Genomic DNA, 27,116 nt, shown 5'->3' on the forward strand with positions numbered 1-27,116 from the left:
ACCAGCGAGCAGCCTTCTTACAACACTGAAAAGTATAGCTGAATGTCTTGGTGATTCCTGAATGGAAGAGTGGAATGTGAAGTGAGAGAAGCACTGGAGGTTTACAAAAACTGATGGGGAGTTGTAGGGGTAGGGGGCACTCCATTGAGAGAGACGAGGCTGCTGTTACTAGTTTCACCCTCAGTTTGGGGTTCCTAGGATACTGGGAGCCTATAGTGTGTTTCTTTTCTTTCTTCCTCCTCCCTTCTAGATTTGTCTGTCTGTCTGTCTGTCTGTCTGTCTGTCTGTCTGTCTGTATGTATGTATGTATGTATGTATATATATATATATACAGTGTTCTGCCTGCATATGCCCGTGTAGGCCAGAAGAGAGTACCAGATGTCATTTTAGATGACTGTGAGCCAACATGTGGTTGTTGGATTTGAACTCAGGACTTCTGAAAGAGCAGATAGGCTGGGCGGTGGTGGCGCACGCCTTTAATCCCAGCACTCGGGAGGCAGAGGCAGAGGCAGGCGGATCTCTGTGAGTTCGAGACCAGCCTGGTCTACAGAGCTAGTTCCAGGACAGGCTCCAAAGCCACAGAGAAACCCTGTCTCGAAAAACAAAAACAAAAACAAAAAAAGAGCAGATAGTGCTCTTAACCTCTGATCCATCTCTCCAGCCTGTGTTTTGCTTTCTTATTTGCAAGGTGCTCCTGAGTAGCTATTATAGGAAACTTGTGCAGCTGCTTCTCAAGACAACAGAACTTGACCTATGACCTCCAGTGTACATAGAATTGTTAGAAGACATTTCAACAAGCCCTTTATGTCTAATTGCAGAAGTGTATCCTTAGAACACTTGGCAATGGGCATCATAGTTTAGGAGGTTGTTGTTTTGTTTTGTTTTTGGTCTAAAAATCAAAGCTGCCATGGGATGTGTTAAGAAGGGATTCTTGTTGTATCTACCCACACACTTGACTCTGAGCTTCCAAAACAAACAAGCCTGTATGTTTTGCCTAAGATTGCACTGCTGGGTGCTTTTATTATACCTTCTGGCAACCTACATTTGGTTTCTCTTCCTCATTGTTGCTGTTTTAGGGAATGCTCAGTGACATATGTTGTTTTTTCCACTTGGCCCAGTTAGATTTGATCTTTTAAAATGCAGAAGACACTGTCTGTGTCTTAGAGACCTTTCTTTATCCTGGACTACCTTCTGTTCAGGGCAATAGCATCTTTTTTCCCCCCTCTCTGTATAACCCACCCATCTAACAGTGTTTAAATCTGCTAAGTTCTTTTTCTTTCTTTTTTTATACTTTTAGGCCCTCAGAAACAAGTGTTAAAGAAAATTACATTAGAAGCACTAATTATTAAAGACTGTAGACTTGTTGGTAGCAGAAATAAATGTTTAAAGACTTTGTAAGATGCTATAAGTTTATATTTAGGACTTTGAGAAATGATTTTATTCCTACAGAAAACAAAAGTGATTGAATGTGGTCAGTTAGGGAAGGACTTCACATGAGCAAGTGTACTTGTTTAGTTTTCCTTTTAATTATTTTTGAAATACCGAATTGCTTATTTTTAAGATTGAAATCACTTACTGGAGTTAGGATCTTCAGTATAAATCAACATTTTTCTCTTTACCAAAGGAATTGCTTAAGGATGAAAAGAGTTCTTAAATTTTCTCTTTTATTTATTTTCTTTTTCTTCTCTTTTCTCTTTCTTTCTTTCTTTCTTTCTTTCTTTCTTTCTTTCTTTCTTTCTTTCTTTCTTTCTTTCTTTCTTTCTTTCTTTCGAGTCAGGTTCTCTACATAGCCATTACTATCCTGAAACTCACTATGTAGACAAAGCTGGCCAGCCCGGCCTGGATCTCCCAGAGATCCACCTGCCTCTGCCTTTCTAGTGCTGTGATTAAAAGCTGGTGACACTTCTTAAAATTCAAAAAGAAAACAATATCATAGTCTAGATCTTTAATGTTTGGTAAGAATATAATAGTAACCACATATCCAATATTAAATTTAAGTCAACGCTGTTTTTAGAAATAGACAAATGAATTAATTTTAATAAGACATAACCTAATATTCTTGATATTATTTCTACATGTAATTAATATAAAATTTTTGAGTGGTATTTATACTCTTTTAAAAAAGGAGAGGGGGAGCAGGGCGGTGGTGGCGCACACCTTTAATCCCAGCACTTGGGAGGCAGAGGCAGGCAGATCTCTGTGAGTTCGAGGCCAGCCTGGTCTACAAGAGCTAGTTCCAGGACAGGAACCAAAAAGCTACAGAGAAACCCTGTCTCGAAAAAAAAAAAAAGGAGAGGGGCTGGAGAAGATGGCTCAGTGGTTAAGTGCATTGCCTGCTCTTCCAAAGGTCCTGAGTTCAATTCCCGGCAACCACATGGTGGCTCACAACCATCTGTAAAGAGGTCTGGTGCCCCCTTCTGGCCTGCAGACATGCACACAGACAGAATATTGTATACATAATAAATAAATACATATTTTTTTTAAAAAAAGAGGGAGAGGGAGAGGGAGGGAGAGGGAGGGGTGGGGGAGGGGGGGAATGGGAGGAGGGGAGGAGGTGGAAATTTTTAATTCAAAATAAATAAATAAAATAATAATAATAATAATAAAAGTATTTAGTCTTGGAATTCAGCGTATCTAAGTCTGGGTTAGCCATCTTGGAATTTAGCGTATCTAAGTCTGGGTTAGCCCTCTTGCACGTGCTCCTTTGCTAATAGCTGTTTGCTGTACTGTGCAATTTTAGACACTCTTCCTGTGGAAATCATAAAGGCAAGTCTTAGAACCTTGGATAAAAGGCATTAAATATTTTTCTAAATTAAGCATGCATTAAAGTTGGAACAAAATAGAAGGATAGTCACTCTACTGAAATTCCCTCGTTGTTAGCATGTTACTCTAGTCTGATTCATGCTCCTGAGCATCCTCCTCTTCCCTCTGCGGGGGGTTATATGTGATGTGATTATCACACACATAACTTCGTCTTTTTTCATGACTCTGGTGTCCTTTTGGGGTATTTTATCTTTCCTCCTCACCTACTATCACACCACCCTCTCCTGTCCTCTAAGTATTAGGTTATACTCACACTTACCCTGCTACTGGTAGATGTTTGGAAATAACCATCCAGAAGTTAGAATTAGTGAGATAATTGTGAATACAGTCTTTTTCTTTCTTTAACCTTTTTAGTTTCATGTTCTATTTATAGGTGGTTCTTGAGGCTAGTCCACCAGCAGATGAATGGTTAAGGAGAATGTGATACTTATACAAAACAGAAAATGATTCAACTGTAAATTAAAAATGAAGTTTTCAGAAAAATGGATGGGCCTAGAAAGTATATTAATGGAAGTGACTCAGACTGAAAGAAAAAAAAAACATGTTTTTCCTCATATCAGACACTAGCCTATAATGGGTGCCTCTTCTTTCTTTCTTTCTTTCTTTCTTTCTTTCTTTCTTTCTTTCTTTCTTTCTTTCTTCCTTCCTTCCTTCCTTCCTTCCTTCCTTCCTTCCTTCCTTCCTTTCATTTATTTATTTATTTATTTAAGATTTCTTTCTCTTCCCTGCCACCGCCTCCCATATCCCTCCCCCTCCCTCAATCAGCTCCCCCTCTCTCATCAGCCTGAAGAGCAGACCGGGTTCCCTGCCCTGTGGGAAGTCCGTGGACCTCCCACCTCCTTCCCGGTCTAGTAAGGTGAACATCCAAACACCCTAGGCTCCTACAAAGCCAGTATGCGCACTAGGATCAAAACCCAGTGCCATTGTTCTTGACTTCTCAGCAGTCCTCATTGTCCACTATGTTCAGCGAGTCCGGTTTTATCCCATGCTTTTTCAGACCCAGTCCAGCTGGCCTTGGTGAGTTCCCGATAGAACAACCCCATTGTCTCAGTGTGTGGGTGCACCCCTCGCGGTCCTGAGTTTCTTGCTCGTGCTCTCTCTCCTTCTGCTCCTGATTTGGACCTTGAGAATTCTGTCTGGTGCTCCAATGTGGGACTCTGTCTCTGTCTCCTTTCATCGCCTGATGAAGGTTAATATCCAGGAGGATGACTATATGTTTGTCTTTGGGTTCACCTTCTTATTTAGCTTCTCTAGGATCATGAATTATAGGCTCAATGTCCTTTATTTATGGCTAGAAACCAAATATGAGTGAGTACATCCCATGTTCCTCTTTTTGGGTCTGGCTTACCTCACTCAGGATAGTGTTTTCTATTTCCGCCCATTTGTATGCAAAATTCAAGAAGTCCTTGTTTTTTACTGCTGAGTAATACTCTAATATGTATATATTCCATACTTTCTTCATCCATTCTTCCATTGAAGGGCATCTAGGTTGTTTCCAGGTTCTGGCTACAGGATAGTGTTTTCTATTTCCGTCCATTTGCATGCAAAATTCAAGAAGTCATTGTTTTTTACTGCTGAGTAGTACTCTAATATGTATATATTCCATACTTTCTTTATCCATTCTTCCATTGAAGGGCATCTAGGTTGTTTCCAGGTTCTGGCTATTACAAACAATGCTGCTATGAACATAGTTGAGCATATACTTTTGTTGTATGATAGAGCATGTCTTGGGTATATTCCCAAGAGTGGTTTGCTGGGTCCAGGGGTAGGTTGATCCCGAATTTCCTGAGAAACCGCCACACTGCTTTCCAAAGTGGTTGCACAAGATTGCATTCCCACCAGCAATGGATGAGTGTACCCCTTTCTCCACAACCTCTTCAGCAAAGGCTATCATTGGTGTTTTTGATTTTAGCCATTCTGACAGGTGTAAGATGGTCTTAAAGTTGTCTTGATTTGCATTTCCCTGATCACTAAGGAAGTTGAGCATAACCTTAAGTGTCTTTTGGCCATTTGAAGTTCTTCTGTTGGGTGTCTCTTTTTAAGAGCAAAGTTGAAGTTTTTTTGTTTTGTTTTGTTTAACAAATATCCAGGGCCCATTTTTTTCCCTACCTTATGAATTATGCGTTGGTTTGCTGTTCAGGTTGACCTCAAGACACTGAGACCTGGCTCAAGCTTCTAAGGAGTCCTCATTACAGTGTGGACCACTGTGTTTGGTCTCCTTCATCCATTGATAGTTAAGAATTTTGGTCACTTATCTTGTATTTTTTATTTTAATTAATTAACTTTTGGTGCCAGGGATTGAACTAGAGCCTTATCCATGCTAACCGTTCATGTACCACTGAACCTTCAAACTTTTATGTTTTTTTGTTGCTAGATATTGTGGTAATTAATGTACTTCTGATATGAGCACTCGGGAGGAAGAGACAGAAATAAGAGTTTGAGACCAGCCTGGGCCTTAAAGATCATGGTCATAAGACCATGCCCAAAAAATAAATTAGTCTTTGTATATTGGGGATATTAGTCCTTTATCTTTGGTATATATAACATATATTTCTCTAAATATTTTATATAACTTTTGACTTTGTTTATTGGATAATCTGCCATGAAAAAAAAGGCTTATTTTTTTTTGACATAGTGAAATATGGTAGTATTTATTGCGAGATTCTGAATCAGAGTTTGAAGTTCTGTTTTAGTCTTTTATCATGCTACCTTGGATTCATCTTGTCTCTGTTTTTGGAAGCTAAGTAGGATTGGGCCTGATTAGTATTTGAATGGGATAAAGCCTTTTTAAAATTCAGGTTATAGACGAATCCATGCATATTTACTTCTAGCTTATAAGTAGACTCGAGAATACTGCGTACTGCTGGTAAGAAAATCAACATACACTTTGTAATCATTAGAGAGTCTTTTATCTATGACTTCCTTACAGCAAGACAAGCACTAATTAAGCTCAGACATGCCAGGCAATCTTTCTTAAAAACTCTTCTATACATAGCTGAACTAAAGAACAGAGAGATTTCTTCTAAGGTAGTTAGAATTTTAATTAGTGAGATAATTGTGAATATACATCCTTAAAAAACCTCTTTAGTTTCTCAGTCTATTTACAGATAGTAGTCTGTTTACAGATAGTCCCCCCTTAGGCTGATTCCTCCTTTTGGAGAATCCTGACAGTGAGTTTGGTCACTTTTTTTTTTTTTTTAATATGCAGTCATCTTGAGTCCACTATTTTGAGCAGATTCCAATCCAAGAATCACCGGTATCCTAGAGCTCCGTTTTATTGCAGAGCTGTTATTTAAGACAAGAGATTGTTCTTCCTGACAATGGAGAAGGTGCAGGAATGAGAACTAGACTCTCCAATACCTTTTTGCTATTCGAGGTTGTGTAAAAGACACCTTCCATACCCCCATTGATGAGTTAACCCTTAGCTAGGGAGGGAAAGAATTACCCCGTGCAACTGAAATTGAAAATATGAGTCACTCATTTGCTCTTTTAAAGGATGCACAATGTGCTAGGCATGGTAACTCACACCTTCGATTCCAGCATTTGGGAGGTAGAGGAACTAAGAGGCTCTTAGTTTGAAGCCAACCTGATCTATATAGATAGCTCCAAGATAGCCAGGGTTACATAGAGAGACCTGTCTTGGTTGTTTTGTCTTATTCTGTTTTGTTGTTGCATTTTGTTACTGTTTTTTTGCCTCTGCCTCCCGAGTGCTGGGATTAAAGGTGTGCGCCACCACAGCTCGGCTTTGTTACTGTTTTTAAAGATGCATAATGTAAAGGAAAGAAGAATCAAGGAAACTGATCCTGAATCCTTATGATGGCCAGGGAACCAATAGGAAGACACTTGGGTTTTGTTGACTTTCAGTCACCTATTTTCTGAGTTGTAATTTGCTTAGTCTGTCTTCAGTAAAGATTTTATTTGTCCAGAAATGAGAGCTTGTCCCTAAAACCATGTTTTCTTGAATGAACACACTGCTGTTTTGAAGGGCAGGGCTAAACAGAGGCCTGTCGGGTACTCACTGTTGGCCAGTACCATTTGTTGGAGATCTGTCTTCTAACAAACATTTTTAGATGTAAATGTTGTTTTCTGTGGGAAGAACATTCTGAGAAGATTGCCTTTCCCAGGTGGCAGCATTGCTTGTGATGTACCTTTGAGATCTTACATAAAAATGCCAGGGTAAGCCAACAGGCCCACAGATGCCAGCAGTTCCATTAGATTAGCAGAGAGCACTTTACCATCTGCCCTCATGTTCATCAACTGGCAGAACTACACCAACGGTGTGATCCTGTGCCCAGAAAAGTCTCCAAGAACTGAACTGCCTCATGGTTTGTTGGTCAGAGCCAAGCAAAGTAACTTTCACTTTCACCAACTGTGATCACCTAATTGTGCTGCTTTAGGACCTCAGTCACACGCTATACTCAGAAGGTATGGCTTATGTTCCCTCACAGTTGGACTTTCAGCCACTTAGGAAGTAAGGCTGGGCAGTCTACTGAACCTGACCTAGAAACCACTTGTGAGAACTGAATGAATCCTCAATTACTTGGCTACTTTGTGGATTAAATTGGAGATTTTCCAGGAGCCTAACAAGTACCACACAGATGTTGTTTTTAATTGTTTAGTTTGGAATTCCCCCAGGAGAAGTGCTTGAATTGTAGTTTTTCAACCCTTCTCTGCCACTCACAGATCTACTTCTCAGACACTGCTCAGTAAAGGTTGGTGGAGGTGTGTAGCTCAGGGATGAGGAAGACATATGGCATTGGAACTAGACACTTTAGATATTCTTGTAAAAACTGGTGTAAGCATTAGGGAGCTAGTCATAGAGGCAAATGTGAGTCTGTGTGTGGGTGTGAGTGTGCTCTATGAATGCCGTGCTGCAGCTCCCTCTACAGGGGCTCCTCACCCTACTACGAGTCGCTTACAGTCTTCCTTTCCTTTCCTTAGAGCTATTCCAGGTCCACTCTATCATTATTTTTTGGAAACATGTAACATGTATTTCAGGATAGCCTCAAACAGATAGGTAGCCAAGTATGGCTTTGAAGTTCTTTCTTGCCTCTACCTTCCCGGTGGTAGGATTATTGACATGAGCTGCCACACTTGGTTTATGTGATGCCAGTCATGCCACTGACCAGAATTTCATGGCTCAAAGCAGCTGACCCAACCCTTTCCACCTTTTCTTCCATTTTTTTTGTACCTTGTTTGAAAACTGAACAGTTGTGAAAGGCTGTGAGGTCTGAACCCAGCCAATGGGGAAAAGACACAGTCACCAAATTAAAAAACGTTGTGCCTTGCTTGCTCTGATGTGCTTGTTTGTCCCTCTGGGTTCTGTTTGCACCCCCCCCCTTTTTTTTTTTTTTTTAGAAAGAATTGCCTTGCCAAGTTACTGTTCCTGCCATTCTTGGTGAGGCACTAAGATTATTCTCTGGATTCTGGTATAGGCAAAAATTCCACCAATTGAGCCACATACTCCCAGCCCAGACCACTCTGTTTAGAGTGACACTGCCCATTTTATCTTCCTCAGAGCAATGTATTTCCCACTTCTTTCATTTAGAATTTTTTAAAATAGTTTTTTTTTTATTTATTTTATCTGCACTGGTGTGAAGGTGTCAGATGCCCTGGAACTGGATTTTAAGACAGTTGTGAGCTGCCATGAGGATGCTGGGAATTGAACCCAGGTCCTCTGGAAGAACAGTCAGTGCTCTTAACTGCTGAGCCATTTCTCCAGCCCCTTTCATTTAGAATTTAATTTCCAGAAACCAGGTGTTGTGGACCACACTTGTAATCCCAGCTCATGGGAGCCTGAGGGAACCATCTAGGAGGTTTGGTCACTGCTGGACTTTAACAGTCTAAGCAATGGCCTCAACAGAAACCAGAGCAAAGGCAGGGCATGGTGAATCACAGCACTCAGGAGCGGCAAACAGATCTTTGAGTCCTGAACCAGCTTGGTCTGTAGGGCAATTAAACTCAAGGCCCCTAGAGCTACTAAGGCTCAAAGCAAACTTGTAGAGTGGAGGGTGAACACTCCACACAAGCACAGATCACCTTAGGTCAGCTGTTAAGATTTCTCTTTTTTATTTAAGCGAATCCCTCAGTCCTCTGACATACACACTTTACTGATAGATCTGGAGAAAACTTACGTGTGTCACGTGATTTTATGACTTGTTTTAAGAAGTTAGTACCTTTTTTTTTTGTTTTTTTTTTTGGTTTTTCGAGACAGGGTTTCTCTGTGGCTTTGGAGCCTGTCCTGGAACTAGCTCTTGTAGACCAGGCTGGTCTCGAACTCACAGAGATCCACCTGCCTCTGCCTCCCGAGTGCTGGGATTAAAGGCGTGCGCCACCACCGCCCGGCAAGTTAGTACCTTTTTACAAAAAGAGCTTCCCTGGTAAATTGTTTGAGGTGTCACTGAGTAACAAGAAATAAAGGAACTTGTTGGTTCTTATAGAAAATTAGGTAAGAAACGCGGGTATCTTCTATAAGTTAGCTGTACATAACACATCTGGTTAATCCTGGGTATAAAGAGGCCATTTAGAGACCTTTCAGTGGAAGACAGGAATAACGTTTGTAGGGTAATAATACACAATTCATAGAAAATTCTAAAGGCCTGACTGTAAGTGTCACAGCTCAAATGGAAACAGATCCTTGCATTCAGAAGCCAGGGAATAGCACAGGTCACAGTAAGTGTAGCAACTTATAGCCCTGCTCTAGAGAAAGCTTTCCCCAATGTAACAGCTCTGCTCTGCTACAGGAAGGTTTCCCCAGTGAAAGTGTTCCAGCCCTGCCTAGCTCTGCTCTGCCTCTACTCCAGCAAAAGAAGGACTTCACTCAAACCTCATTCAGTGAGATTCATTGGGAGGGAAGAGTAGCTGCCTCTGCCAGGGTGGAAAAAGGGCAGTTACAAACTGAACAGGTACAGGGCTTTTATAGGGCTTCTTAGGGGTGGAGTTTTCCCAGGGAGAAGAGGGATTGGTTAGTTTTTCTTGCTCAAGGATTGGCTAGTTTTTCCTGCTCAGGGATTGGTTAGTTTAGTTGGTCAGGGTCAGAGATGGCTCTGATTTTAGGGCCAAAGTGTGTTTCTTTCACTGGCCTTTTTTTTTTTTTCTTTTTTTAATAGCTTCTTGGCTCTAGTTTTGGGGCCAGGACCTATTTATTTCTTTCACTGGCTCTGATTCCAGGGCAAAGTATGTTTCTTTGGCACTAGTTTCAGAGCCAGGATGTATTTCTTTGGTACTGGGTTCAGGGCTAAAGTATTTCTTTCACTGGCTCAGATCTCTGAGCCAGGGTGTATTTCTTTCACTGGCTCTGATTTCAGAGCCAGGGTGGTTTCTTTGGCACTTTTCCCTACACTGACTGAAACACAGACAACTTGGAGGAAAATGCTGATTTTGATGGTGTCATTGTGTGTTTTTCAGAAGCTGTAACACTTTATGTTGATAGTGCTCTCCCAGCAGAAGACTAGGAAACAAGCAGTGCCCCCCAGACTATTTGTAGGGGAGATGAGAAGGCCAACTGTTGGCTTGGGTCAGACCCCTAGGGGAATGCTCACTTGATGCTGGCTGTGAGGCTTTGTTTCCAAATAGTTAGCAACTGTGCTCACTACTTCAATATAGATTCTTTGAAGTTGAATAGGGAAAAAGTAGTGACCTCATAGGAAGTCTTCCCCCATTTGGTTCTTTCCTTTATGTGGGTTTCTGTGCCAGTCACCCCGTCTTCCCCTTTGACCTAGAAGGAAATGAGTTTTGTTCACGATTGTGTGTAGTGATGGAACATGAAGGGAAGAACCCAATCACTTTTTTCTTATTCAAAGAAGAATCTTTGGTAGTTATTTTTGCATCCTTTTCTGGTTGTATTCTCCAAAGGAACTAACATAATTTCAAGCATGGAAGTTAAACATATTAAAATTATGCATTTTTCTTCCCTTCTTAAGCTCAGTAGGTCTTGGCACACAGGAAAGTTTACATTTTACTCTGATTACTTTTTGGTCTTTGGATCATTAAAGCTAGCAGTGAATCTTCAGGACCGTCTGTCTGCTTTTGGGTTTGGCCTTGGGGGGACTTGCTGGAACCAGCTGGGCTAATGATCAGAATTAATTGTTTGATTAAAAAAATAACTGAAGCTCCCTCCCCCATCTCCAAAATAACGTGGCTAATGGTCAGAATTGATTCCTTGGTTTTGAACACATTAATTGAAGCCCTCTGCCGCACTGCCCCATCTCCAGATGACTGTGGCAGGAGGTTAGCCACAAACAGCTTCGCATCCAGGCTGTGTCCCAGCACAAGGCACCTGTGAAACAGTAAGAAGCCTTCCTGTGCCTGCCTGTCCGTATCAGTGAGTTCTCAGGGTGCAGAGCCTTGAGACAGAATTCCAGGATGGACCGACTTTGAGCTCACCCTTTGAACTAGCAGTCTCTTATGGGAAAAGCAGTGTCTATATAAGGTGTATATTGTGGGACACTGTTCTTAACAAAGATCTATTCACCTCAGATAGGGAGCTGACAGCAGACCAAAGTAAAGATACCACTGAAGTCAACCTGAAGAACCAGTGTGTTTTAATTAGGGTTGCTTACAAGACCAGAAATGACTCATAAAGACAAAAGAAGTCTGCATCCCCAAAGTCCACTCTAGCATGTAGTTAGCTTGCGGAATATTGTATACATAATAAGTAAATAAATATTTTAAAAAAAAGAAGCCCATTTGGGTACTTTTAAAAAAAAAGAGAGAGAGATACACAGTAAGTCCCTAGATAAGAACCTAGAAAGCCTATTTAATCTAATGTGCCAGAGTCTCTCCATGAATAAGTTTGTTTTTATAATTTTCCCTTTATTTTTACTTTCTATGTATGGGTGTTTTGCCTACATGTATGTCTGTGTGCTATCTGTTTGCAGTGACTGAAGAGGGTATTGGATCCTGTGGGACTGAAATTATATTGAGGGTTGTAAGCCACCATATAGGTGCTGGCAGCTGAATCCAGGTCCTCTGGAAGAGCAGCTGGTGCTTTTTACTGCTAAGCCATCTCTCTAGTCCTAAGTTTTGTTCCCCCTCCCTTAATTAGTGGGTCTGTGTTCTATTTCATTGAATTAGTGAATCCCTAAATTACAGCTTGTTGTTCAAATCTTTCAGCATCTCTCTTTCAAGGATGCAAGCCACTTACCATCATTTTCAAATTAGTATATACACTTTCTTTCAGTACAAGGCCTGCCTGCACTGTTTGGAAAGGTATATACTTAACATCTTCATTTCCCTTTGGAGAGGAACATGGGAAGAGAGTCTTCTGACATTAAAAGCTAGCTGCTTATCTTATTACTTTCATTTTCATTGCATAATTTTCTTTTTTAACATAATTTTTTATTGATTCTTTGGGAATTTTACATCATGCACCCCAATCTAAACCCATTCATTTCTCAGTCCTTCATATCTGCCTTCCACCCTTGTAACCTCCCCCTAAAAGAAAAGAAAATAAATAAAAATTAACGTTAAAATTAAAAAGGCACACCTCACCAACATTCTGGGCATCGACTTGCTCCCCTATCAGTCACAGCCTTCTCTCATAGCAGTCACGGCTGTCTCTGCATCAGAGGCTCCGTCTTCCCGCCTCTCCATCGCATATTGTTTGTTGCAGTGACGTTGGTTGCTGAGGTGTGTTGTGCAGTATAACTTTTTGCCCAAACAGCTTTCATTGTAATGAATTGCTGGCTTGCTTCAGGACCTCTGGCTTCTGCTACACCATCAATACTGGACCCTTCCCGAGACTCTCAGATACCCTATTGTCCTGAGTCATGGAGATTCTGAAGCTATGATAACACAGGACTGGCCCCTTTACATGCTCTAGCAGCTGAGAGTTAGATGGGGTAGATGTCGGGGTAGAGTCTTAAGACCCTGGATCTGGGCCTGGGTAGTGCCTGGGCTAGTCAGCCCAGGTTTCCGCCGGGCCTCCCTTACCCCTGTTCAGCAGGTAAAGGACAGGACTATGCCTGTGCTATCAGGGCCAGCTCTCCTGTACCCTCAAAGCCAGCCCACACCCCTGCCTATGCCATTGAGCAGCTGCTGTCGAGGAGCGGGGCCAGCTCTCCTGTACTGCTGCCACTGAACCCATGCCACTGTGGGTGCTGCTTGCCAGTGAGGGGCAGGACCAACTCTCCCTCTGCAGGTGAGGGGTGGAACCAGCTCAGCATGTTGTTCAGACACCAACATGACCTCAGGTGGCAGTGCTAGCCACTCAGATCAGTAGGCCCTTGGCAACCCCATGGCCCTGAGACATCCACATGGTCTCAGGTGGCAACCCTAACCATGGACCTTTGGTTGTAACTCAGGCCACAGACATCAACACAGACCCTAGCTACAGCTGGGCCAGTGACCCAGATATGGCCCTCAGTGGCAACACAGGCTACTTAGATCAGTTTGGCCCATGGCAGCAGCACAAATTATGGACATCCAAATGGCCTTTGGTGGCAACGTAGATGTCAACACAGACCCCAGCTGAAGTAGGACTGGGGACCCAGACATGGCCTTTGGCAGGCCCAGACATCACTGTAGCCATAGGTGGTGCAAGCTCCACATAGCCACCTGTTCCTCACTGTAGTCGCCTCTTCAGTTCCACCTCACTCCACAGTGCAAACTGCTCTGCTTTCTCTTCCACCTCTCTACCACGTACTCCTAACCATATAATTTTCTTTTTAATAAGGAATGCACTGATATCTTGTCTGTATTTTAACAAATAAAGCTTGCCTAAATATCAGAGTGCAGAGGTAAGCCACTAAAGGCCAGGTAGTGGTGGTTCACACCTTGAATTCCACAACTTTAATCCCAGCACTAGGGAGGTGGAGCCAGGAAGAGATATGGCTGGGTAGAAAGAGGAATATAAGACAGAAGGAGACAAGAGCTCAGTGCTGTCTGGAGACGCAGTCTGAAGCAGTCAGTTAGAAAACTCAGTCTGACAATAGGATCGCCTTTTTGGTCTGAGGATTCCATAGAGGTCTCTCTAGTGGCTCTCTGCTCTGCTTCTGTGATCACTTAGCTTTCATCCCCTAATATCTGACTCCAGGTTTTTATTATTAAGAATAATTAGAATTTGTGCTACAAAGGAACCTATAGCCCCATTTTAAAAAGTGTTGATACCAACTACATTCTGATTTTAGAAGTTATTTGTGAATGTTTTTTTCTTGTAGCATATTTTTCATCATTAATATAAAACTTTAGGTGCTTTATTTAACCTCGAAAATATTTAGACATGTCAACTTTGAAATATCCTTCTGTAGTTGGAAAACTAGTTTGAAGTTACTTTTATTGGTCTTTATTAAGAAGGATCCATTGCATCATAGAAACAGTTTTGTTGCATAACTGGCCCCTATCTAAAAACGCTCACTTGAGTGGCATCAACATTTGCTAGAGATGTGAACTCTACACCTTGCTTATCTGTACTAACTTTGACCCTAGACCCTCTTGCTGTTTGTCCACAAAGGGATCTTCCATAGATCATACCAAGCTCGTTCAGTGGACATATGTTATGATTTCTGACAGCAAAATAGATAGATTGTGATTATTGATGTTCAGGCTTGACCAGTTAATACCTTCGGTTTTAATGATGGTATGTATACTTCTCAAAAGTCTTTGGTGTCTAGAATATTCCATACCTGTATTTGATCTATACACAGAAACTTGTAATTTCACTCCACACTGCCTTTCTGTTGGAGCCAGGAAGTTAGTTAGCTTACTGCTGATCAAGACTAGTATTCTTTTGATTGCCTCTTTAGTCACATGAAAAAAAAACACAGCTTTCTCTTAAAGCTTGTGTGTACAGGTTACAAAAAAATTTTCAAGCCTAAATATAGTTCAGTTAGGAGGGGTGTCTGCTGTGTCTTCAAGGGACCTGGGCCTGCCAATTATCTGGCACTAGATAAGATACCAAGTATTGGTTAATGTCCTGTACCTGCTGCTGTGGAAATAAGATTATGTTTTTTAGTATATTTTTTTTTCTGTATCAAAATGATGTCTACAAATTAAACTACTGAAGTACCGATTGCATGGTAGAGACTGTTGTATCACTTTTATTTTTTTTATGTGTATGTGTCTCTGTGAACATATGCCATGCGTGTACCAGTATCCACAGAGGCCAGAAGAAGCTGTTATGTCCCCTGGAACTGTAGTTTCAGGCTCTTGAGCTTCTGTGTGAGTGCCGGGATCTGAACTTGGGTCCTGTGCAAGAGCAACAAGTGCTATGAAATGGAGGGCCATCTCTGGATCCCATGTTAATGTTTTTAATTTTTTGCGGTATTTAACACAGCTACTTAGTTCATTCAGCATCGTACAGAGAATTTTTTTTTTAATCACACTCTTCTAGGTTTCTCTCTGTGTGTGTGTGTGTGTTTTCTTTCTTTTTTTCTGTGTGATCCTAAAAGTTTTCTACAAGAGTAGAAAAACATGTCATGGTATAGCTTCACCTATTCTGAAGGCAATTGATAGAATTAATTTATAGTTTTAAAGAGCCATTGTGCAAAGTACAGTGCAATTTGCTAACGTGTCTCCCTTTATATCTTGTTAGAATCAGTTTTAAAAATACCAACACATTTTCACATAAAGACCACATTTTTAACCTCAGGCCTTTATTTCGTGCAGCTCTTTTTTTTTTTTTTTGTTAAAATTACTTGTAGTGATGTCACTTTAGAAGGAACGGCAGCTGAGCATTGGAAGCTTTGAGTCATCTCCTGGCATAGAGTGCGGTAGGCAGGGTCAGGACTTGGAGATTGAGACTGTTCACCATGAGAGCTGTTTGATCCTAAAGGACATTTTCCAAAAGTGGGAGCTGACTGAGTTTCTGGTATAGACTAGAAGATGCCACTGTTGGTTCCTAGGACATCAATGCTCATATATTCTTGTATGTATAGACTGTTTCTAGAAGGGATGCGTCCCTGCAAAGAGAAATAGAAGGGCAAGAGGGAGCTTTTCTTCTCTACATGTTTCCACATTGAATGAATGATATGCACATTCAAACTATAAATACAAAGACACAGAGAGTACATGTTTTCATGGTGGATTTGTTTTGTATAAGTGCCTGTTCTCATTTCTCAGAAAGGAGCATCATTGTGTCATGTGGAATAGTCTCTTGAGATGGATTCAAAGCTCAGGTCTGTAGTTTAAACAGTAGTAATTTCTGTGATTTGCTGGGAGTAAATTATGTGGTGCTGACATGATGGTAGTAAAATCAGAGTAGTTTTGACAGCGAAAAAAATTTTTTTTTTTTTTGGTTTTTTTTTTTTTTCTAGACAGGGTTTCTCTGTAGCTTTTGGAGCCTGTCCTGGAACTCCCTTTGTAGACCAGGCTGGCCTCTAACTCACAGAGATCCGCCTGCCTCTGCCTCCCGAGTGCTGGGATTAAAAGCGTGCGCTACCACCGCCCGGCCGAAAATTTTTTTAAAAAGTTCCCAAGTCTTTATTTTCTCTGTCAGAGATAGAGCATTGTGTGACATCTGCTGTTTAAGACATCTAGCACTCACCCTCTGCCTGCCAGTCCTACCCTCTAGCTGGGGCTCCTGCTGAGAGTCAGCTCAGTGTGAGACAGCTGGTGATGACCTGGGTGTGGGTGCTCTGTGTTCCTGGCATCATCAGTGAAATGGTATAAAATAGCTCTTAGAGAGCAGCGAGATGCAGAACAACTGTGGACAGCCTGGCAAGGGAAAACAAATAGTGTTCACTTCCACTGGACTTAAAGAGAATTTGAAGTTTGGAGCAGTTGTCATTCATATTCTGGTCCCAGGAGCCAGAAGAGACGCCAACAGAAATTTTCAAGCCTGGAGACGAATGATGTCTGATGACCCTGGCTGGACCTGGCTGGCCATAGCTGATGTTCCTCCTGCTCTTGGCCCCAGCCATACAGGCTAAATGCACTTTGGTCTTCAGTCTCCCATTGTATGTCGGAGCAAAACTTCAGGGTAAAGAATGCCACTTAAATTTTAGAATTAGTAGTTGGTGAAATGACATATGGTCCGTGCAGGACAGTATATGATACCTAAAAAGCACTGGTGAATAATACATTCTAAAGTAAAGTGGAGGCCACAAAGGAGTATAGCAAGGTGTTTAGTTCCTTAGCTGGCACAGGCATACTTGCTGTCCAAAACCACGTGTTTAAAATAAAATCCCCTTGCCTTATAACTGCTAAGAACTACTTACATTAAGTTCCAGAACAGAGGCCTGTTGAGATTATTCTTCTGGGAATAGATCTGAATTTCCTGTTTCCTAAATTTTAAAAGACCTAATTCCACCTAACACTGTGTGTGGTGGCACACACTTGTCATCCTAAAACTTGGTAGTCTGAGGCAAGAGAATCATGAGTTCAAGGCCAACGTGGGCTACATAGTGGGATCTGAGTTAAAAAAATATTAGTAAACAAATCCATTCAGCTATTTTTAAGACAAAAAAGGAAGCTATCCCAGAATTTGGGGAAGTAACAGGAACAATAAAAAAACCCTCAACAGAGCCAGGGTAGCTGCTGCCATCCTCTCCTCCAGACGGGGTGATTGTTCGAGTCAGTACCATGAGCCATAATACCCAAGCCTTCATGAGCACCAATGCCGGACTTCCCCCAAGCTATGAGACAATCAAAGAGGAGTATTGGGTGACTGAGCTGGGAGAACCCCACAACTCAGCTGTGGTGAGAACCACCGTGATCAACATGCCCAGAGAGGTCTCTGTGCCTGACCATGTGGTCTGGTCCCTGTTCAATGCACTCTTCTTGAACGTCTGTTGCCTGGGTTTCATTGCCTATGCCTACTCTGTGAAGTCCAGGGGACAGGAAGATGGTGGGTGATATGATTGGAGCTCAGGCCTACGCCTCCACTGCCAAGTGCCTGAATATCAGCTCCCTGATCTTCAGCATCCTAATGGTTATAATCTGCATCATTATTGTCTCCACCACCTCTGTGGCTGTCTTTCAAGCCTTTTCACAGAGAATGCCGCATTCTGGATTCTAGTCCTGCCCCACGCGCCACAGTCCACAGCTGCCCGTCCAGTGACCCTTCCTTTACCCTATGCGTAGGCAAATGTTACCTTCCTGCATCTGTCCACAGTGGATTCAATAAAGTGCACATGACGACAAAAAAAAAACCCTCAACAATAGCAGAACAGGTAAGAACTGGTAGGTTCTCAGAAGACCCATTGTAATGCATGCTGATTTGACTTCCTTTTCAGTTTCTCTGAAGCAGGAAGGTCAGAACAACAACTGTAGTGCTTTAGAGACCGGATGATTTAAAACTCTTAGAAAGCTACAGGATAAATTTGGACTAGCTGAACATAGCAGACAATGAGGAAGAATGGGAACTCAAGAACAATCGCAGTGGGTTTTTGATCCTACTGCACGTACTGGCTTTGGGGGAGCCTAGGCAGTTTGGATGCTCACCTTATGAGACCTGGATAGAGGTGGGCAGTCCTTGGGCTTCCCACAGGTCAGGGAACCCTGATTGCTCTTGGAGCAGATGAGGGAGGGTGACTTGATGGGGGGGGAGGGAGGGGGAGGGAAATGGGAGGCGGTGGCGGGGAGGAGGCAGAAATCCTTAATAAATAAATAAATTTAAAAAAAAAGAAAGCTACAGGACCTATTGAGTTACATACAGTAGAACTGTCTTGTTGATTTTTTGACATCTTGACATATAATGCAGTGTGCCATATGTCTTAAAGATTAGGTTTAAATAAAAATCAATTTCAATTTTAAGAGTTTGAGTAGTATGAAGTAATCGGAAAGATCCTGGACTGCTTCACGAATAGTAGAGAACTGGGCTATAGAAATGGCCCAGCAGCTAAGAGCACTAGCTGGTTTTTCAGAGGACCTGGTTTTTGATTCCCAGTACCCACATGGTGGGGCAAACTGTCTAACACTGGTCCTAGGGGATCTGGTGCCCTCTTCTGACCTACATGGGTACAAGGCACATTATACACAAGCATACAAAACACCCATGCACATGAAAATAAATAAAAGTTTAAAAAGAATAGTAGAGAACTATTGTCCTTAATGAAAATGCAGCTTTGAAGTGACATTCTATACATTCTAGACAATTTAAACTTGAAAATATGAATTATTTCCAGTGCATGTGGAGCTCATGGTCCCATGTGTAATAATCTTGTCTTTTTTGTGTTCTAAAGTATTGTTTTTTATCATTGGCAAGTATACTTGGGAATATTTGTTTTTATTTTTGCTGTTTGGTTACTTTCATATTATGAAAAGGCATAAATTGTAGCACTTAGAAAAATTGAGTATGGATATAAAGATGAGGAAATCATGCTGATACTTAGATTATTTTGCAGTGATTATGGAAATTATTGATAGCATTTTCTGTTGATAATGTGATCAACTTGATCTTGTTTAGTTAGAAAGAACTGGAAAGTCGATGTGTAGGCAGATAGTGCAGAACTGTAAACATACATTAAAGAAAGCTCTTCCATGTCACTGACAGGGTCTGCAGCAGCAGCACTTGTTTGTACCTCTGTGCCGTGCTGTGTTCTAGGTGATAGATACTGTTAGGATTCATGGTGGTGCCACCTTGGCAGGTCCCTGGCTGGTGGGAGCCATGTGAAGAGAGCTTGGGTATCGACTTTATTTAGTGGGTATTGGGAAGGTATAAGGGTAAGAGGTTATGGGAGGAGGAGAAAGAAAGAGAGAGGTAGAGAGAAAGAAGAGAGGAAAGGGAAGGGAGAAGGAGAGGCAGAAGCTGCCTCTGCAGAAGAAGTAGGGACACAGAGAGAAAGAGGTGGAGAGGAAACAAGATCCAGGAGATGGGAGTGGATGGGACTTGTTTCTTATAGGAACCCCTGAAAGACCCAGGTGACAGGGCAGGCCCGCAGATTTATTACATTTCTGCTTTTTCTTTAATAATAAAAAGGCGAGGAGTTAAGCATAGCAAGTTAAGGGGATGAGGGCTTTGGGTTCTCAAGACTGCTTCCCGTTTATTTGTGGGCATTGGAGACTTCGGGGACCTGAGAAAGCTGGGTGCTGGTCACATCCTGGGGTAGCTGGGTGCTTTACTCCTGTCCAGGATTTGTGGTGTACAGCTGTCTGGTGTCTCTTGGACCTGGCAAGGTATTGGCAGAACAGAGTTAAGTTTAGGTAGAAAATATTTTTCTTTAGGTCCTGGTAATTGAGGAGGAGGGTGTCAGGACCAGGGAATTGAGAGGGGTGTATCTGACCTGTTTTAAGATGAATTCTTCAATTCAGCTCTCTGGAACTCAAAAAATTCTTTGAGTTTGTAAAACATAAATTTTAGACACATATATTGTATAAACATGTTTATGCCATAATGACTATTACAGATGTTTTTGCACAATGAGAAGTATGTTTAGAAAACAACCAAAGAGAATTTAAAACCTTGACCTTGCAGCGGTGGTAGCAGCAGTGCTCTGCCAGGGTTGGATTAATCGCTCATCAGCATTCTATTATGATGTTAAGACTATGAACGGCAGCGTGAGAGAGAAATGGGATAACTTGCATTTGTTCTCAGACATTTCTAACTTGTAGGTACACATCTTAATAATTTGCATTTGTAAATCTTTTTTTTTTTTTTGGTTTTTCGAGACAGGGTTTCTCTGTGGCTTTGGAGCCTGTCCTGGAACTAGCTCTGTAGACCAGGCTGGTCTCGAACTCACAGAGATCCGCCTGCCTCTGCCTCCCGAGTGCTGGGATTAAAGGCATGCGCCACCATCGCCCGGCTTGCATTTGTAAATCTTAAAACACATTCTATTTATGGTAAGAAGTTATACTGGTAAAAGTTATACTGGTAAAAGTTGTTCCTTTTAAACTGGCAAAACCTCTCAGTCATCAAAATCCATCAGAGATCTTTGAGAAGGATAAAATTTTACTTGAGTTATTGATTGAAAAATGACAGAGAACTTACTCAATTGGCTACCTAGAGCCACTCCTTAGGGTCATCCATGGTAGTTGAGGGCGGGGGCTTTCAGGGCTTATTTGCCTTCTGTTGTTTAACACAGGGCCTGCCAGGCTTTAGAGGATCCTGTGGATTAGGAAATCTGTAGGAAGACAAGCCTACCTTGTACTGAGCAGCTAGGCCATCAGTTCCAGTCGATTCTGTCCACTGTCTGGAGATCTTCAGGAGTTTAGATGAAAGGCAGTTCAGCCTACTGGTTAGGAACCTGGAGGCAGGAGCTGATGCAGAGGCCAGGGAGGGGTACTGCTTACTGCTTGCTCCCCATGACCTATTCATTCTTCTGTCTATAGAATCCAGGACCACCAGCCCAGGGATGGCACCACCCACAATGGTCTGGGCCCTCCCCCATCAATTACTATTTAAGAATATATTCTATAGCTAGATCTTAGGGAGACATTTTCTCAGTTGAGGTTCTTCCTTTCAACAGATTGATATATGACACTCCCACATTAGTCCAAGACATGAGACACGAGATCCCAGTCCTCAGCCATGGAGAATTACCAGAGATGAATGTCAGTGAAAGCTGACTTGGAGAAGGGAACCTTACATTTAGTGGGTGTTGTGTGCAGTGATGGAGCAGACACAGGAAATTGGAAAGTGGTCAGGTCCAGGGTCCTCCATGCTTCAGCCCAACTGCCTGCGTAGATAGAGCCTGACCAAGTCTCGCACTGGTGTTATGATTCATGACTGACTGACCCCAGCAGAACCCTGGCAGCTGGGAGACCAGCAAGTGGGAGACAGATCTGCCATGCAGAAAGAACTTAGGTATAGAGTTTATTTAGTGGGTATTGGAAATGGTGTAAGGCTAAGGAGTTATGGGGGGGGGGGAGAAAGAGAGAAGGAGGGACAGAAGGACAGAGAGAGAGAAGAGAGAGAGCAGGGGAGGGAGCTTTTCTCTTAAAGAGACAGGGTACCCAAGTGACAGGGCAGGTCCGCATGTCTATACAATCCTCTGAGGCAGGTATTTGCTTTATCAGAAAGTCCAGGTCATTAAATGTTTTGCTCCTGGCATGAAATGAAAAGGTGAGGTGTGAGGCTTTTCACTTCCTGCCCTGCTTCCTGGTGTAGTACTCTTGAAAGGAGCCAAAAGTAAGAAACCAAGGAGACTCCAAGTAAAGCTACAGAATATGGCACACATGGTCTTTTGGTTGTGTGGACTTTATCATCCCCATGTAGCTTTGCCTCAGTGGGAAGTCGGGGACAGGAGGAGATTAGGGGTGGGCAGAGGAGCCAGGGTACCCAGGTGACAGGCACATGAGTCAGGGTTGTAATGATGTAACTGATGGTGCGCAGTTGCATTTAATGGCTATAAAGTGTATCTCTATACATGAAAATTTTGCTTAATGATACTAACGTTTTTCAGAGAGAGCGCGCTTGGCTAAACTAGTAATGGAAAACTTGGGTGCCTTCTAACATTTACTCGTTGAGGAGTTGTCTTTTCAATCATGCAGAGTTTTCCTAAGGACTTAACATAATGATGCTGAATGTGTCACATGGGGGGAGGGGACGCGAGTCAAATAATCTCAAGCTAAGAGTATTCTAAGGTTTTTCTTTATTAAAAGGGAAAATTAACAGAACAGGAACGGGGGTCCAGCGTCAAGGTGTGGAGCGTGGGAAGAGAGGGGGGAGCAGGTGGGACCACGGCCTTTTGGTACCCCAAAGCCCTGCCTCAACCTGGTCCTCTCAAAGGCCATTGGCTGAAGGAGGTTTCCCATCACCATGATACTCGTCTCCAAACTACTGTAAAATATGTGATTTTAGAATTTGTTGTTGATACATTCAGCAATGGTTTATCAAGCCCCTACTGAGTTGTGGCAGTTGGAAACATGATTTAGTTCTCTATCCCTCTGTCCTCCCTTTCTTTTTGTTATTCTTGTTCTTCCTTCCTCCCTCCCTCCCTTCTTCCTTCCTTCCTTCCATTAGATTTAGTTTCTTGAAGATAAAGATTTCATCTTTGGAGACTAGGTTGATGCCATGGAGACAGGAGCCATTGGTGGACCTTCCTTGCTGGGCTTTCAGGGGGTGCACTTGTCTCAGGACAGGTATGAAAACAGTTTTGTTTTACTTCACTCTGGGAGTAGAGGCAGAACTCCAGATTGGAATAACCCATTATTTAGGAATCTGGATTGCACAGACTTGCTTGAACGGGGCTGTGGAGATTCTATTAGTAACAGCAGGACACGTCTTTCTGGTTGTGGTGCTGCTGAGAGATAAATGCTGACATTTCCTAGGGCTGAGTTACAGATGCGATGGATAGCACATGGTGGCAGTGTTTTGTTATTTATGCTGATTTTCCAAGAATAAAAGCAACTGGGGAAGAATTACAAGATTTACAGAAGATTCTTTATTTGTCCTTCATGATCAGTTATCCATTTTATAGTCCATCACGAGAGTTGTGCCATTTGGGAGAAGAAAGCTGCCATACTGGGGAGGGTGGGTAGCCTGACATTGACTCGGGCAGCGTAGTTTATCACTTTGATTGCCATGTGATTCTACAGACTCACTGTTTACTTTTTAAAACTGGACCTGCTGGACTTTCCCTGAGGCTGAGCAGGATGGTGAGTGTCAACAACTCCCCCCTGGCCACCAGGAAGAAACACACACTTTGAGCTGGGAGTCTGTCAAAGCAAGATCTCATTTTATTGTATCAGGTAGGAAATTATATAGGGCTGAGATAGGGGGTGAGAATCTTGGGATGGGTTGAAGTGAAGTAAAGAATAAGGGTCAATAATATTCTGCCCACGTTAACGGTGGCTGGGCAGAGGCGGGTTTAGGTCAGGCTGTGCTGAGTCACTCATATACAAAAGTCATAGCTAAAGACAGGTCACCAAACTCGAGTTAGGCTCAGGAAGTTATTTACACCTCACACCTGGGCCTTATGAAGCCCAACAACCTTGAGGATATAGTTGCTTATAGAAGTGTTTCCCTTTTCCGTTGGTTGTAGTGACAGTAAATAGAGGGAGCAGCTGTACCAGTTGTGTTAAATAAGCACTCACGGTTTCAGCCTTTCAACTGTGAATTTATTCATAAATGGGTCTGTCTAATACTCATTTTATTTTTGTTTTAAAACAGGTCTGAAATGTGTCATTTTCTCAAGTTAGCTTATTAAAGACATTTTTTTTATGTGTTTTTAAGGTGGTTTTTTTCCCCCTCTAAAATGGTGGCTTGTTATACTTACTTAAGCTACATGTTAAACAATTCAGGTTCTCAAGTGTAAATTAAGCTATTAAATGGGGTTTTAAATTTTTTATTTTCTACCTTCCTCCTTCCCTTCGACAGAGTCTCCCTAAGTTACCCAGGCTGGCCTTGAACGTGTGGTCTCTAGTAACTGAGATTATAGGTGTGAACCACACTGTACATACTTTAAACTAATATATAAATGTGAGAATATGGTGAGATCTCCAGGGGCTCAAACTAGAGTAAAGAAGCTCAAAAGGTGGGAGAAGACAGATGTAACAACTAGTGACATCTGGAAGGACACAAGTAAGGGAGATTGTGGCTTAATAGAAATAAGCAGTCTGGAGTATCCGGATGTTTGGCCAGCTCCAGATAGAGTTCTTGTAGGGAATAAGCAATGCAGAGGTAACAGGCAGTATGGAGCTGGGTGTTGACGGTGCACACCTTTAATCCCAGCACTTTGGAGGCAGAGGCAGGCAGATCTTGTTCTACAGAGTGAATTCCAGGACAGCCAGGGCTACCCAGAAATTCTTGTCTCAAAAACCAAAACCACAACAAAAGAAAATAAGCATTACAGAATTTCAGGGTGGTAAGAACTGGGGTTGGTGCTGGTCGCTAGCACTGACTATTTACATGTCTTTCTGTGACTTCGCTACTGCTTTAGCTATTTATGTTTCACGCAGCATGCTGCTACAGAACATGCTGGTGGAGCAGTAGAAAGCCCTGGTCAGTCAGGGTCTTGCTGTGGTGCTGGGAGTTGGCATGGTTGGGTTGGTCTGGGGTCTTCTTGAAGGTTTTTCACCCTTGTGTTTGATGTCCAGGCCCAATTAAGCCCTCTTCAAATCTCTGTGCCTCCCTTTATGTGGTCTCATTCCACTGTTCAGCATAGCTAGATTCTTCCCCTGACACCAACGGAAAGATAAATAGAAGCAGAAGTGTGTGTGTAGGCCAGAGGACAGGCCATGTGTATCTTTCTCTGCATAGCCCTTCCTTTTTGCTCTATACCTTATTTTTTAATAAACCTTAGAATTATTACTCTGTGATGTGTATAATGTGTCTGTATCTGTGTACAGGCATATATTTACCATGAAACACATTTAATCAGAGGACAACTTTTTCTCCTACTGTAGGTTCTGAGGATCAAACTCAGGTCATCAGATTGGAGAAGTGGTTTTACCTACTGAGCCATCTTTGTTGGCCTTTAATATTTTTGTCTTAATTTTTTTTAGAATTTCTTCTGTATGAGTGTTTTGCCTGTATGAATGTATGTGTGTATGAATACCATATGTATACCTCATGCCCGTGGAGGCCAGAAAAGGGTGTCAGATACCCTGGAACTGAAGTTAGAGGCAGTTGTTAGCCACCATGTGGGTGCTAGAAACCAAACCTAGGTCCTTTGTAAGAGAGCAGCAACTGATCTCAACTGCTCAACCATCTCTCTAGCTCCAGAATATACTACTCTGTACAAGAATCCTACCTTTTTTGAGACGGGGTCTCTCACTGAATGGGAACTCACTAGTTTGCTAATTGATCACTAACACCCTGTTCCATCTACTTGGCACTGAGGTTACAGTTGCATACTTACTCTGGCCCTTTACCAGCAGAGCAACTTCTCAACTCTGAGGCGGGAATTCCATCTTTGTTCTTTTAGCCTGGAAGCCCTGTGGCATCACCTCGAGACCACTGTTGTTCCAAAGCTCACCTAAAATCTGAGAGTTAATTATGTTGTTCGTACAGCACATAAAACTGGAAGAGCTGTCTCTCTTTAGTTTAAGACACCAGCGAGGCATAAAGAAACTTTGACCATGAGTCCCATATTTATAGCTCTTCTGTGACAGGAACAGACATGTTGGACGTGTTTGTTGTGCTAGTAGTTATGGCAGGGGTACTTTTGACAGCCATTGACAAGTGCTTACCTCTAGACCTTTAGTTTGTGTGAAAGTAAGTGATTTGTATGAGGTGCTGTTACTTGGTTCTACTGCTTGAGTCCAGAATGTCTTTTTGTTGAGAAAGTATATTATGCAATAGATTAGGTAAAGTAAGTTTTTAATTCTAAAGTCAATAAATTGTTTTTTACCATAATTCTTTATTGATTCTTTGGGAATTTTCACCCCAGTCTCGCTTACCTCCCAGTTTTTCCATATGTGCTCCACACCCTGCAGCATCCTCCCTCAAAAGAATCCCCCCCAAATTAATTAAAAACAAAACAAAAAAACCCCACACACTGGCTCCTTCATCTTTCTGCCTCTTCAATACCTCTTCATTTGTCCCCATGTCATTGGGAGCTGCTGTGTGTCACCCTCCTGTTTAGTTAGCCTCACCCACAAGTGTTCATTGCAATCCCCCTGGTCATGGCACCACAGGACCAGCTCCTCCGTGCGCTTCGGCAGTTGGAGGAACTAGATAAGATAGATATTAGATGGACCAACCCAAGGCCCAGAATGTGGGCCTGGGTGGTAGCTGGGCTGGTCAGTCTAGTACACTGGGACTGCTGCCTCTGGTGAGGGGTGGAGCCAGCTCTCCCGTTGCCTGTGGTGAGGAGTTGGGCCATCTCTTCTATGAGGGGCTAGGCCAGCTTCCCCAGAGCCAGTGAAGGGTGGGGCTGACTCTGCACAGCCCTCGTATTTCAACAGGCATGATTCCTCTAGTGGCAACACGGCCCTTGGCAGCAGCTCAGGCTGAGACATCACCATGGCCCTGGTGGCAGCACAGGTCAGCTAGATCAGTATGGCCCCTGAGGCGGCATGACCCTCAGACACCAACGTGCTCTCAGGTGACTGACCAGACAGGAGTTAGAAACATCACCTCAGACCCTGGCTGCTATAAGGGCCATGGACTAGTCATGGCCCTAGGCAGCAGCCTGGGCCCTGGGTGACAGCACAGGCCACCCAGACTAGCATGGCCCTGGTGGCAGCATGGCTCTTGGATACTATCTTAGTTAGGGTTTCTGTTGCTGTGAAGAGATACCATGACCATGGTAACTCTTATAAAGGAAAAACATGTAATTGGGGTGGCTTACATTTTTAGAAGTTTAGTCCATTGTCATCATGGTGTGACATGGTGGTGTGCAGGCTGACATGGTGCTGGGGCTGAGAGTCCTTAATCTTGACTCACAGGCAGCAGCAAGTGGTCTATTTCACTGGGCATGTCTTGAGCATAGATGAGACTTCAAAGCCTGCCTCCATGGTAACACACTTCC

The 27,116-nt window shown here is 42.6% G+C and overlaps 1 protein-coding gene and 1 pseudogene across 1 annotated transcript in view; both read left to right on the top strand.

Moving 5' to 3' along the window:
- Positions 1–27,116, top strand: part of Tulp4 (TUB like protein 4) — a 164,358-nt gene that overhangs the window by 47,506 nt on the left and 89,736 nt on the right. The window lies entirely within an intron of this gene.
- LOC142842595 (interferon-induced transmembrane protein 2 pseudogene) lies at positions 17,283–17,906 on the top strand (annotated as a pseudogene).

Source organism: Microtus pennsylvanicus, chromosome 1 (genome assembly GCF_037038515.1).
Source record: "Microtus pennsylvanicus isolate mMicPen1 chromosome 1, mMicPen1.hap1, whole genome shotgun sequence".
Classification (NCBI taxonomy): domain Eukaryota; kingdom Metazoa; phylum Chordata; class Mammalia; order Rodentia; family Cricetidae; genus Microtus; species Microtus pennsylvanicus.